Raw genomic sequence first — 11465 nt, 5'->3', positions numbered from 1 at the left:
GTGTAGTTGGGTACGGAACCTTTGCATTCACCTGAAAGTGAGTGAGAAATGAAAAATCTTGGGCCCCACCCCAGACCCACTAAATCAGAAACTTGTGGGGAGGGAGGAGCGAAGGGAAGCAGCCAACGATCTTCTGTATTTTCACGAGCCTTCCACATGGTTCTAACACACCCTAATGATTGAGAACCACTGTTCTAAGCAACAAACCAGAGACAGATCACCACGCGCTGTGGTTTCCTTTGTCAACTACCACACAACTGCTATGTTTGTTACCATGAGAGACAAATTTGATGGCCCCAGGCAATGAGATTGTCCAGGCCATTCCCCCAAGAACAAAACGTTGAGATGTGAGAATGTGTTTAAATGTCTCTTGGAATCATCTGGAACTCACTGCAGCTTCTCAGAAGGGGAGCAGTGTTATCAAAGCGGTAATGCACCAAAAGTTGCCAAAGGGAGTGTCGACCGCCGAGGGCAAACATGGTCCTCAAGGACAGATGGGCCAGGGGAGCAGCCCAGGGGAAGCGGCAGCCTGGCAGGTCCTCCTCACGAGGCTTCTCTACGTGAACAGGGGGTTACTTTTCCACAGCTGCCCTAACAAATGACCCCAGACCTAATGACCTAAAACAACGAAAATCTGGAGGACACCTGTCCAAAATCAAGACAACAGCAGTGTTGGTTCCTTCTGGAAGGTCTGAAAGAGAATCTGTTCCATGCCTCTCTCCTGGCTTCTGGTGGCCACTAACAACCCTTAGAGTTCCTCAACATGTAGATACGTTGCTCTGCATCTCTGCAGGTCTTCTTGGTCTCTGTATCTCAAATTTCTCTCTCCTTTCTCATATAAGGAAAATCATTGGATGTAGGGCCAGCCCTAAATGAAGGATGATCTTATCTCAAGATCCTTCACTTAACCACACCTGCAAAGATTCTCCTTCCAAATAAGGTCACATTCACAGGTTGCAGGGTGGGGGTGTGTTGGGAAAGGAGGGGAGCATTAGGACTTGGACCTTATCTCTTTTTTTTAAGTTTATTTATTTTGAGAGAGAGAGAGAGCATGAATGGGGGAGGGACAGAGAAAGAGGGAGAGAGAATTCTAAGCAGGCTCCACGTTGTCAGCACAGAGCCTGACTTGGGGCTTGAACTCATGAATCGTGAGATCATGACCTGAGCCAAAATCAAGAGTCAGACACTTAATGGACTGGGCCACCCAGGCACCCTTGGACCTTATTTTTTTTTTTTTTTAGGGCCACAATTCAACCCACTACAGACGGGAAACAAACTTCACTTTCTTACAGTTGCCCCTCAGATGCTGGTTCTGAGCAGAGGAATTTCCTGTGGTAACTCAAGACAATCACGAAAAGCCTGGAATACAGCACTAAGTATTGTCATCACAGAGTTCGACATTATACAGGGTGCTTCCAGGTGTGCTCACAGAGCCTTGCCACAGAGCAGGGATGTTTTTGTGCTATTGCATAGGAGGAAACTGAGGCACAGGGAGGCTGGGTGGCTTGCCCAAGCTCACAGAACGGGCAGGGGTAGTCCTTTCGCTCTGACTTTGCTCTCAGCTCATGTCGGGAGTCACGATTTCACCCTACTGTCTTCAAGAAAGTGGGGTGCAGGCGGATCTCTTACCTGAGACAGTTGCCTTGTCAAGATACAGCGTTGTATCAGCCAGTTGATTACCAGCCGTTCTGGTCACTGCTTTCTCAGTTTCCCATGCCCTCTCTCAATTCCAGTCCTACAAACAGAAAGAGTCCTGTAAATGTCAGGCACTTGACCTCTGGGAGAACTCAGTAAATGTGGATAGAATGATTTTGTTGTTTCTGCCCTAGCTCAGCAGGAAGCTGTTGGATATATACAGATTGATATGCACCTATTCCCAGAAGTTAATCCAGACGACTCGGACATACTCTGATGTAGAATGAAAGCAGGAGCAGTGGGTTCTTACACCAGCCTCCTTACTCTCGTCAACTCAAAAATGGACGAAAGCCTGGAACCCTAATGTGGGTGCCTAATCTATCTCAGGAGGGTGCCTACTTTTCTGTGTGGTCTGGTCATTTATACGATGTTGGCTTCACCTTTAGGGTCTTTATTACTGAGCCCCCAGGTCTCAGGTTGCTTGCTCACCTCAGCCACAGCTGCTGTTGCCTTTCTAGGAATTCAGAGACACATGTGGCTTGAATAATCTTGGCCTCCCTGCTTAGGATTCCTGCCTCCCCGGCCTCCCAGCTCTGAACCACCACGAGGACTAGCCCACCATCATTTCAGACTCCAGATATCAAAAGTCAATCCTACTGTCCCCTTCTGAGTCGTTGCCACTTTGAACATNTGTCTTCAAGAAAGTGGGGTGCAGGCGGATCTCTTACCTGAGACAGTTGCCTTGTCAAGATACAGCGTTGTATCAGCCAGTTGATTACCAGCCGTTCTGGTCACTGCTTTCTCAGTTTCCCATGCCCTCTCTCAATTCCAGTCCTACAAACAGAAAGAGTCCTGTAAATGTCAGGCACTTGACCTCTGGGAGAACTCAGTAAATGTGGATAGAATGATTTTGTTGTTTCTGCCCTAGCTCAGCAGGAAGCTGTTGGATATATACAGATTGATATGCACCTATTCCCAGAAGTTAATCCAGACGACTCGGACATACTCTGATGTAGAATGAAAGCAGGAGCAGTGGGTTCTTACACCAGCCTCCTTACTCTCGTCAACTCAAAAATGGACGAAAGCCTGGAACCCTAATGTGGGTGCCTAATCTATCTCAGGAGGGTGCCTACTTTTCTGTGTGGTCTGGTCATTTATACGATGTTGGCTTCACCTTTAGGGTCTTTATTACTGAGCCCCCAGGTCTCAGGTTGCTTGCTCACCTCAGCCACAGCTCTGAATTTCTAGGAATTCAGAGACACATGTGGCTTGAATAATCTTGGCCTCCCTGCTTAGGATTCCTGCCTCCCCGGCCTCCCAGCTCTGAACCACCACGAGGACTAGCCCACCATCATTTCAGACTCCAGATATCAAAAGTCAATCCTACTGTCCCCTTCTGAGTCGTTGCCACTTTGAACATTCCCTATCTACCTAACAGCGCCCCCTGGAAAACAGATGTCATTGTTCAGCCCTCTTCTCCCTCATCTTCCTCTGAAGGCAACCTCTTCCCACAAGACGGGCGTGGGCCACAGAGATGGGTAGATGAGGAAGAGAGCAAACATTTCTGAGCACTCACTATGATGAGACGGCCCACATGCTGTATGCTAACTCACTGATCTCAATAACCCAGCGAGGTGGAGACAGTATTTGTGTCCTAATTTTACAGGTGGAGAACAGAAGCCCAGAACATTTTGGGGCCTCGGCCACACAGCTGTGGGGCAGAGAGCAGAATCTAGCCTGTGCCCTCGGCACTCTAGTGGCATATGCTGCCTGATTTATTCTTCCTTTGGTGATTCCGAAATGTGTTGCTTCTCTCCTGCCTTTGCTAGCATTCACCTCTCCTTCCTGAATGGCTTGACCAGCTTCCCAGCTATTCTCTTCTCTGCATGTACTCTTTTCTGATTTGCCTGTGTCCAACTGCTTTATATTTCTTTCATATCTCCCGTAGTGCCTGGCCCAGGACTGGACATGGGGTAGACACTCCGTTTTGTTAACAGAATATGGGTGTGGCAGAGCAGGAAATTTATTCTCTACCATCTAAGTATGGTTTTAGATCAGGCCAGGTGTCACCTGCAGGTGCCTGGAGACGATGTAGTAAATCATACCAGATATAGAATAGGTTAGTAATGTGGTCGACTTGTTACCAGACTTGGTCACGAAGGATGAGGATGGGATTTACACCGAAGTTCAGAGCTAATCTACAATGCTTACTGTGGCTGATGGCTTTCATCTTCTCTGCTGACAAGTCATAGCCAGCCTTGCTTCTCTACCGCTGTGCAACTTCGGGTGAGGACAAAAAGTCCCAAGGCATCATTACCTACACACAGAACCCTCCAGACCAGATGGGAGTTGGTAGAAGCCAAAGGCAAAGGAATTGTTGGATTCTCAGGAGACTTGGAAGAAGAAAGTCAAGTCACTTTAGCTTAACCTGACCCAGGGACGCACACTTTAAGATGTACATTTCAGGGGCGCCTGGGTGGCTTAGTCGGTTAAGCGTCCGACTTTCGCTTAGGTCATGATCTCGCGGTTTGTGGGTTCGAGCCCCGCGTCGGGCTCTGTGCTGACTGCCAGCTCGGAGCCTGGAGCCTGTTTCAGTCTGTGACTCCCTCTCTCTCTGACCCTCCCCTGCTCACGCTGTCTCTCTCTCCTAGAAATAAATAAAACATTTAAAAAAAAAAATGTACATTTCAGAGGGAAAGGTGGATTTTCCAGATATGAATTCCATGTGATTATCTGATGTAACCAGTAAAGTGTACAAGTTTGAATCACAAATATTCCCTTTACCAACCTAGGTGTAGATCAAAAGAGTTATGGTGTTAGGAGGTCCCGGTGACATATGGGAAATATCCCATGCAAGTGACGACTTGCTAGTTGCCAGACATGAAAACCGCACCCAATTTTTCTCCTATGGCGTGAAACTCACCACCAGGGGTCCAGCAGGCTCCCTCACCTCCTCAAAACATCTTGACAAATACACCCATTCCATTTCATACATTCATCATCTGACTTAACTGTTAAACCACACAGCAAAGCTGCATTTCATCTGAGAATCTACTCAGATAATAAGGGTGCCAGACCCAGCGTTTAAAATTCCTTCTCAGGGTGGCTCAGTTGGTTAAGTGTCCGATTTTGGCTCAGGTCCTGATCTCACAGTTCGTGAGTCTGAGCCCCGCGTTGGGCTCTGTGCTCAGAGCCCAGAGCCTGCTTTGGATTCTGTGTCTCCTTCTCTGCCCCTCTCCCGCTCACATTCTGTCTTTCTCTCAAAAATAAACATTAAAAAATTTTTTAAAAATGTTTTATTTATTTCTAGGAGAGAGAGAGAGAGACAGCGTGAGCAGGGGAGGATCAGAGAGAAAGGGAGTCACAGACTGAAACAGACTCCAGGCTCTGAGCTGGCAGTCAACACAGAGCCCGACGCGGGGCCTGAACCCACAAACCGCGAGACCATGACCTAAGCAAAAGTCGGATGCTTAACCGATTAAGCCACCCAGGCGTCCCCCCCAAAATTTTTTTAAATACAATTCCTTCTCACTGAGAGCAAGTTGGTGTAACCTCTTTGTAGGATGATGAGGAAATATTGATTAAATTTAAATACAAATTCAAATACAAATATCCTCTGACCTAACAGTTCCACTTCAAGGAATTTTCTTCCCAAAATAACAAAACCGAGGCAAAACAAAATTACACGTTTGTGTGGAAATATTAATTTCAAATATTACTTGTGAGAGCATGAGAAAGACACATTTAAAATGTCTCTTATTGGGGCACCTGCGTGGCTCAGTCAGTTAAGCATCCAACTTCGGCTGAGGTCATGATCTCACAGTTTGTGGGTTTGAGCCTCACATCGGGCTCTGTGCTGACAGCTCAGAGCCTGGAGCCTGCTTCCGATTCTGTGTGTCCCTCTCTCTCTCTGCCGCTCCCCCATTCATGCTATGTTTCTCTCTGTCTCAATAATAAAGAGACATAAAAAATTTTTTTTAAAAATTAAAAATAAAATGTCTTATTTAAAATTTTTTTTAAATATTCATTTTTGAGAGAGAGAGAGAGAGGGAGACAGAATACAAGTGGGGAGGAGCAGAGAGAGAGGAAGACACAGAATCTGAAGCAGGCTCTAGGCTCTGAGCTATCTGAACAGAGCCTGACACGGGGCCTGAACCCATGAACCCCGAGATCATGACCTGAGCTGAAGTCAGACACTCACCTGACTGAGCCACTCAGGAGCCCAAAAATGTCTTTTAATACAGATGATGGTTAAATAAATTCTGATACATCCAAACAATGCAGCTCTATGACATCATGAGAAAGAATGAGGTAAATCTTTGGGTGAGAGTATTGAGTATGGAATGTGCTACAGGATACGTTAAGTGAAAGAACACATAGGGACAGCAGAGTGGGCACAGCTCAGGCAGCATGTGTGTGCACGTGCAGCATGTTTCCTTGCATATAAAAAGGGCATCGGAGCATTTGTTCATTTATTTAAACTGAAGTACCAGCAAGTGCCTCTTCTCCACATATTTACTTGCTACTGAGTTTGCTGTAGATTTCTGAGGTCTAACGTGTCCTCAGAAGCAATGATATCATCATCTCTGAATCAAAACGAAAAGGAAAAAGGGGACTAAGAAATGAGTTGCCTCTTTATAACCTCAGGAAACAAATGGAATAGATTTGCTGCCATGGCATTCCTTCCTTGTTCTCCTCACTGAGATATCCTGCTCCCTCTAAGCGGATATTGGTGGGTTCTTGGGGGTGGGTTCATGGAAGCACCTTTTACAAAAATCTATAATCTGAGCCTGGTGCTGGCTCCTTACCCCATTTGTGGACTGAAGAGCAGAGCTGGGTCCTGACTTTCATCTAGCAGCACAAAGTAAAAGGTGAATACTGGAGACTGTTAAAGATCCCATCTACGTTTCCAGGGGATTTCCGGACCAACTACGGTAGGGGAAGCTAGATGGCATTAGGGACCATGAGACTCGGCCCCATATACTTGACCTTGGAATAGTAATACAATGAAAAGTATATGTTCATGAGAAACAAATATCTCAATAGTTCCTAGTCTCTTAGATTTGGTACCTTGGTTCCTTCAAGGGGGCAGAGCATAGTGGGTAGGGCTCTGTAGCCAAATTCCAAAATTCAGTCTAGTGATGCAATTTATTAGCTATTTGTTCTTGCATAAGTTGCTCTCTGGTCTTAGCTTTCTTATCTGTAAAATGGTATAACTCTGGCACCTGTTTCCTAAAACTATCATGAAGATTACACAAGTAAATAGAAGTAAAACACATACCAAGTACTCAGTCAATGCTACATCCTTAAAAGCTAATCCGCTTCAGAAAAACAGTCGTATTTCTGCACGTAAGCATTAAAAGCTTCAAACCCCTCACAGGCCTCTCCCCCTCTCCAAGCTCCCTGAGACCATGAATTAAAATAACAGACATGATCTTTGTCTCCTAAGTTTAACAGAGCGGTTTTTCTTAAGCAATGTTGTCTAGTGCAATGCACGTTAGTGTAAAGTATTCGTTTTATCTCAAAATCATTTTGGAATTCCATAGTCATTAACTTCAAACTCAGACTTGCCTTTGTACTTAATTATTAGTTCTTCTCTCAGGAGTGGAGACCGTAGCACTTTCATTCATTCACAACAAGTTCAGGTGCCCATGGTGGTGGTTGTGATGTCTGAAAGTATCCAGTAGAACGCTCAGGGAGGTGTGTTAGCGACTGTCAGCTGCTGCTGCAGTAACTGGACACCATCTCAGTGGAGTTTCTAGGCTAAAAGGATGGCCGTTTCCTTACTGTGTAGGCAAGATCAGGGGTCCCAGAAAAGGAGGTAGCTGTGAGATCCTGAGCAAGCCCTCACCTGTCCGCATCTGTTTCATAATCTCTAAAGCAGAGGGATTGCATTAAATGGTCTGGTAATTCTTTCCAGCCCAAAAGACTCCAGGCAGATATATGAACCCTGTCTCAGCTAGAGTTTTTTTTTTTTTAACTACACTGAAGCACTCCCCTCTGACCCCAACGTTGCCACCACACACCGCGCGCACACATACACACACACACACACAGTGAAATAACACTAGCTTCCACTTATTGCTAATGCCAAGTGCTTTATATACATCACTGCACTTAACGCTCACAATAAACCTCTGAGGCAGCTATTGATTTTTCAGATAACCAGAGAGGCCAAGGTGAAAGCCAAAAAGGGAGCGGGGATTCCGGGCCCTCCCAGCAGTGTACCATTCTCTGTATCTAGATCCTTGGTACCCTCAGGCCCTCCAAGTCAGCCACGGGTGTGGGGTGGAGGAGGGGGTCCCAGAACTGATCTCGTGGGATTGCCCTGACTTTCAAGGTGTGAAATGGCACCGTCACTGTTGGATTTCTACTTTTCAAATTTGTTTTGTTTCCGCCATGGTGGTGTTTGGAAGCAGCCCGAGGAGTTCTCTGAGAGCCCTCTGGAGTCTCCACGGCAGAAAAGAGATTCTGCACATTTGATTCCAAACCTCTTCCCTTCCTCACAGAAACTCAGAGCTTTCCACAGTTCCACTCAGGAGGGAGATGCCTCCGGGTTCCCCTCCTGAGGGTTTCCAGCTTTGGCAGACCTCTGTCTGGGTGGGGCTGACCCAGAACTCGGAGGGATGAGACCCCACTTTTCGTGTCTGGCTGCAATGCAGATTTGAGGCTTTGATTTTTACCACAGCTTTACATTTTCTGAGCCTTTATCCTCCATCCCAGCCTTAAGCATTTCAGTCTACCAACCAGTCCCCGCACCCCCCTTACACACACACATACACACTCACACTTATATCCTCATTCATTCTCTCTTTGCGGATATTTGATAGCTGAAAATAAAAACATCAAAATTAAGACCGTTGCCTGTGACAAGAAAGCGTATACCAAAGAATTAAAAGCTAACCTCAGTCATTAAGGAATGTCTCTGGAACCATCCTCCTCTTTACAGGGTGGAGAGCTGCAATAAATAGAACTCATCAGAAACTGAGACATACTCGGAATAAGACATGCACACATTTATTATGAGCAGCTGCATTCAGCTGAGTTCCTGGAGGGATGTGGGAGAAGCCTGGCATTCATTCACTGCTCTGGAAAAGGCTGATATCAACAGCACCCAAAGGAACAAGTTCCCGGCACTGTGGGTGGCGCCCACCAGGCAGCAGCGTCCACACAGGTGGGGCCAGCCTCGTCCTGGGCCCTGGTGCACTGGGCCTCCTCGCCCCCACAACTTGGCCACCCAGGGTCTGTCACCAACCCTGCACCCACCTTTCAGGCCTCCAGCCCATCAGAAGTGGGGTAGGCTGTGGGGAAGGGCTTCCTGAGCCACTCCCCTAAGCCCTCTGATGAGACCATCCCAGAGCCTTAGACGGCGGCCTGCCTGCCGTGTTGGGGTGGGAGAAGGGCGGGGGGGTGGCATGCAGCTCTCTCATCAGCCCCTTAGGGATGAAAATCCTGCCATTTGCGGTAGGAAGACATCATGTCACTTCCCACTGGGCCTTCACTTCGCGTGGGGCCTTACCTCTGGACAGTGCTGAGATGCAGAGATATAGAACATCAAGTCAAATTTGAATTTCGGATAACAAATAATGTTTCGGTATGAATATGCCCCAAATACTGCACGGAGGCAAACTCATGCTAAAATACCTTTTGTTATTTATCTGAAATTCACATGTAACTCTGTGTCCTGTATTTTATCTGGCAGCCATACTTCTCTGTAGCCTTCCCTCCCTCCAGGCCTTCCCAGGGACTGTTTATTCTAGAGATGGTGCTCTTAAGCAAAGGTTTGTTCAGTTCTGATTCTCCAGGGATTCCTGGTGAAGACTAAAGACTTCAGGACACACCTTCAGAAGAATAACATCTCCATGGGTGAGTCCTGGAAATCTACATTTTATCAAGTTGTTAGTCAGGTGATTCTGATGCACATTTGTATTAGTTATCAGTGCTTCTGGGAAAATTATCCTCAAACACAGAGGCTGAAAACAAGCAACATTTATTAGTTCAGAGTTTGTATGGGTCAAAAATAGGGACTGACTGCGCTCTGATTCTGGCTCAGGGTCTCTCGTGATGCTCTGGTCTGGGTGTTGGTTCAGGCTGCAATCCTCTCCAGAGCCCGCTGCTGCTAGAGGACCTGCTTCTAGGCTCACTGGCGTGGCCGACAGGGCTGCAGGTCTCCCCCGGCTACTAGCTGGGAACATCAGCTCCTTACCATCTGGGTCTCTGGCTTTCCTCAGAGCTAAGCATCTGGGAGGTGGGGGGAGGAGGACTTCCCCACGACAAATCCAAATCTAGATACACTCAGAGGAAGAGAAGGACACAAGATCATGAATACCAAGAGGCAGGAATCGTCGGCGGCCACCTTAGGGGACGTCCACCACAATGTTCAGGTTTGAGAATTACTACAGATCAGTCCTCAACACACTGCAACCAAGATCACATGTTAAAGATGGGAGCAAAGGTCTTTCTTCACTTACTCTTTTCCTGTTTCTCTCCTTCCTCCACCTCCACCCCTTGGAGATTTGAGACAACAATGGAGAAGAAATGGGGAAGAAAAAAATAGTCAAAATCACAATCTTAGAATAGCAAAATGTTCAATTTTAAAATGCTTGCAAATACTGTTTGAGTAGAAGTTAAATTCCATGCAAATCACATGCATATATAACTGTCCTCCTAACAATTTTACCATTCAGTGTGGCTTTTGGAGGGTATTGTATGAGGATTTCTGGTAACATAACAAGTAAGATGACCAGCTGTCTCAATTTGCCCAGGAGTCTCCCACGTCCTGGAAAACCCTTCAGTCCTGGGCAAAATGAGATGGTCGGTCTCCTTAACAAGGAGCCAACAAGGAATTCCATCAGCCACTCTGCCCCTCTCTAGACTGAGTGGGTCCATCTTATGCTGAAGTAGAGAGAGCCTGGGCTTTGAGTTAGAATGTGTGCCCCAGGGGCACCTGGGTGGCTCAGTCAGTTAAGCATCTGACTCTTGGTTTCAGCTCAGGGCATGATCTCACAGATCGTGAGCTCAAGCCCTGCGTCCGGCTCTGCGCTGACCGTGTGTAGCCTGCTTGGCATTCTCTCTCCCTCTCTCTCTGCCACTTCTCCACAGTCTCTCAAAATAAATAAATAAATAAACTTAAAAAAAAAAGAATGTGTGTCCTTAGCTGTGACCTTAAACTATCTTATCTAGAAGATAGGGATCGTAAATCTGCTTTCGTGAAGCTTGAATATAATGACGCACATGGGATTGCCTTGTAACTGAGAGGCGCCTTAAAGATGATGTTCTTGAGTGCTATTCTGAAAAGAGCCACCCCTAGCATGAAAGGGGGAGACCAAAAAGGTCACCCCTTTACACTGCTGCAACCAAAATCTGACATTTTCTCATTCAGCTAGACTGGCTCTGCTGACTCCCTGAAATGGTAAACATAGCCCACAAAAACCACATTACACACCTTAATTTTTGTTTTAATTTATTACACACCTTAATTTTTGTTTTAATTTGCAATTTATTCCCCCAATTGATTCACTGTCTCTTCCTGAAAACGCTCGGCTACCAAAAAGGACAGTCATCTCTATTGTATCCTCAATGACAAGTTTCCCAGAAAATCTGTGCGAAGTCTTGATAGAAAAGACATGATTCATTTTCACAGCTCTGATGGTGTGACTCCCGCCTCTCAGGGAGAAGGCCTGTCAGCAGCGCTGCTCCTTCCTCCACTTCCATTCCTCAAGGTTTGGGAGATTTTTTTTTGTTGGTGGTGAGAAAAGCAGTAATCTGCAAACTGTGTTAAAATGCTCATCCTCTCTTTTTTTCTTCTGCCTTTACCACTTCTGGGCAGC

At 46.4% G+C, this 11465-nt stretch overlaps 1 protein-coding gene across 5 annotated transcripts in view; it reads right to left on the bottom strand.

Moving 5' to 3' along the window:
* Positions 1–2369: 2369 nt before the first annotated feature.
* The window catches only part of VCPKMT (valosin containing protein lysine methyltransferase), a 35478-nt gene continuing 26382 nt past the window's right edge, over positions 2370–11465 (bottom strand). For all 5 annotated transcript variants that reach the window (XR_013334429.1, XR_013334432.1, XR_013334428.1 and 2 more), the window contains 3 exons: positions 10107–10142; positions 8540–8593; positions 2370–2469 (listed from right to left, as the gene is read on the bottom strand). The gene's annotated coding sequence lies outside the window, so the exon portion shown is untranslated. The remainder of the gene's footprint in view (positions 2470–8539; positions 8594–10106; positions 10143–11465) is intronic.

This window comes from Crocuta crocuta, unplaced genomic scaffold (genome assembly GCF_008692635.1).
Source record: "Crocuta crocuta isolate KB4526 unplaced genomic scaffold, BGI_CrCroc_1.0 scaffold163, whole genome shotgun sequence".
In the NCBI taxonomy this organism is placed as follows: domain Eukaryota; kingdom Metazoa; phylum Chordata; class Mammalia; order Carnivora; family Hyaenidae; genus Crocuta; species Crocuta crocuta.
The sequence above is the reverse complement of the archived record's forward strand: the minus strand, read 5'-3'. Positions and strand labels throughout refer to the sequence as shown.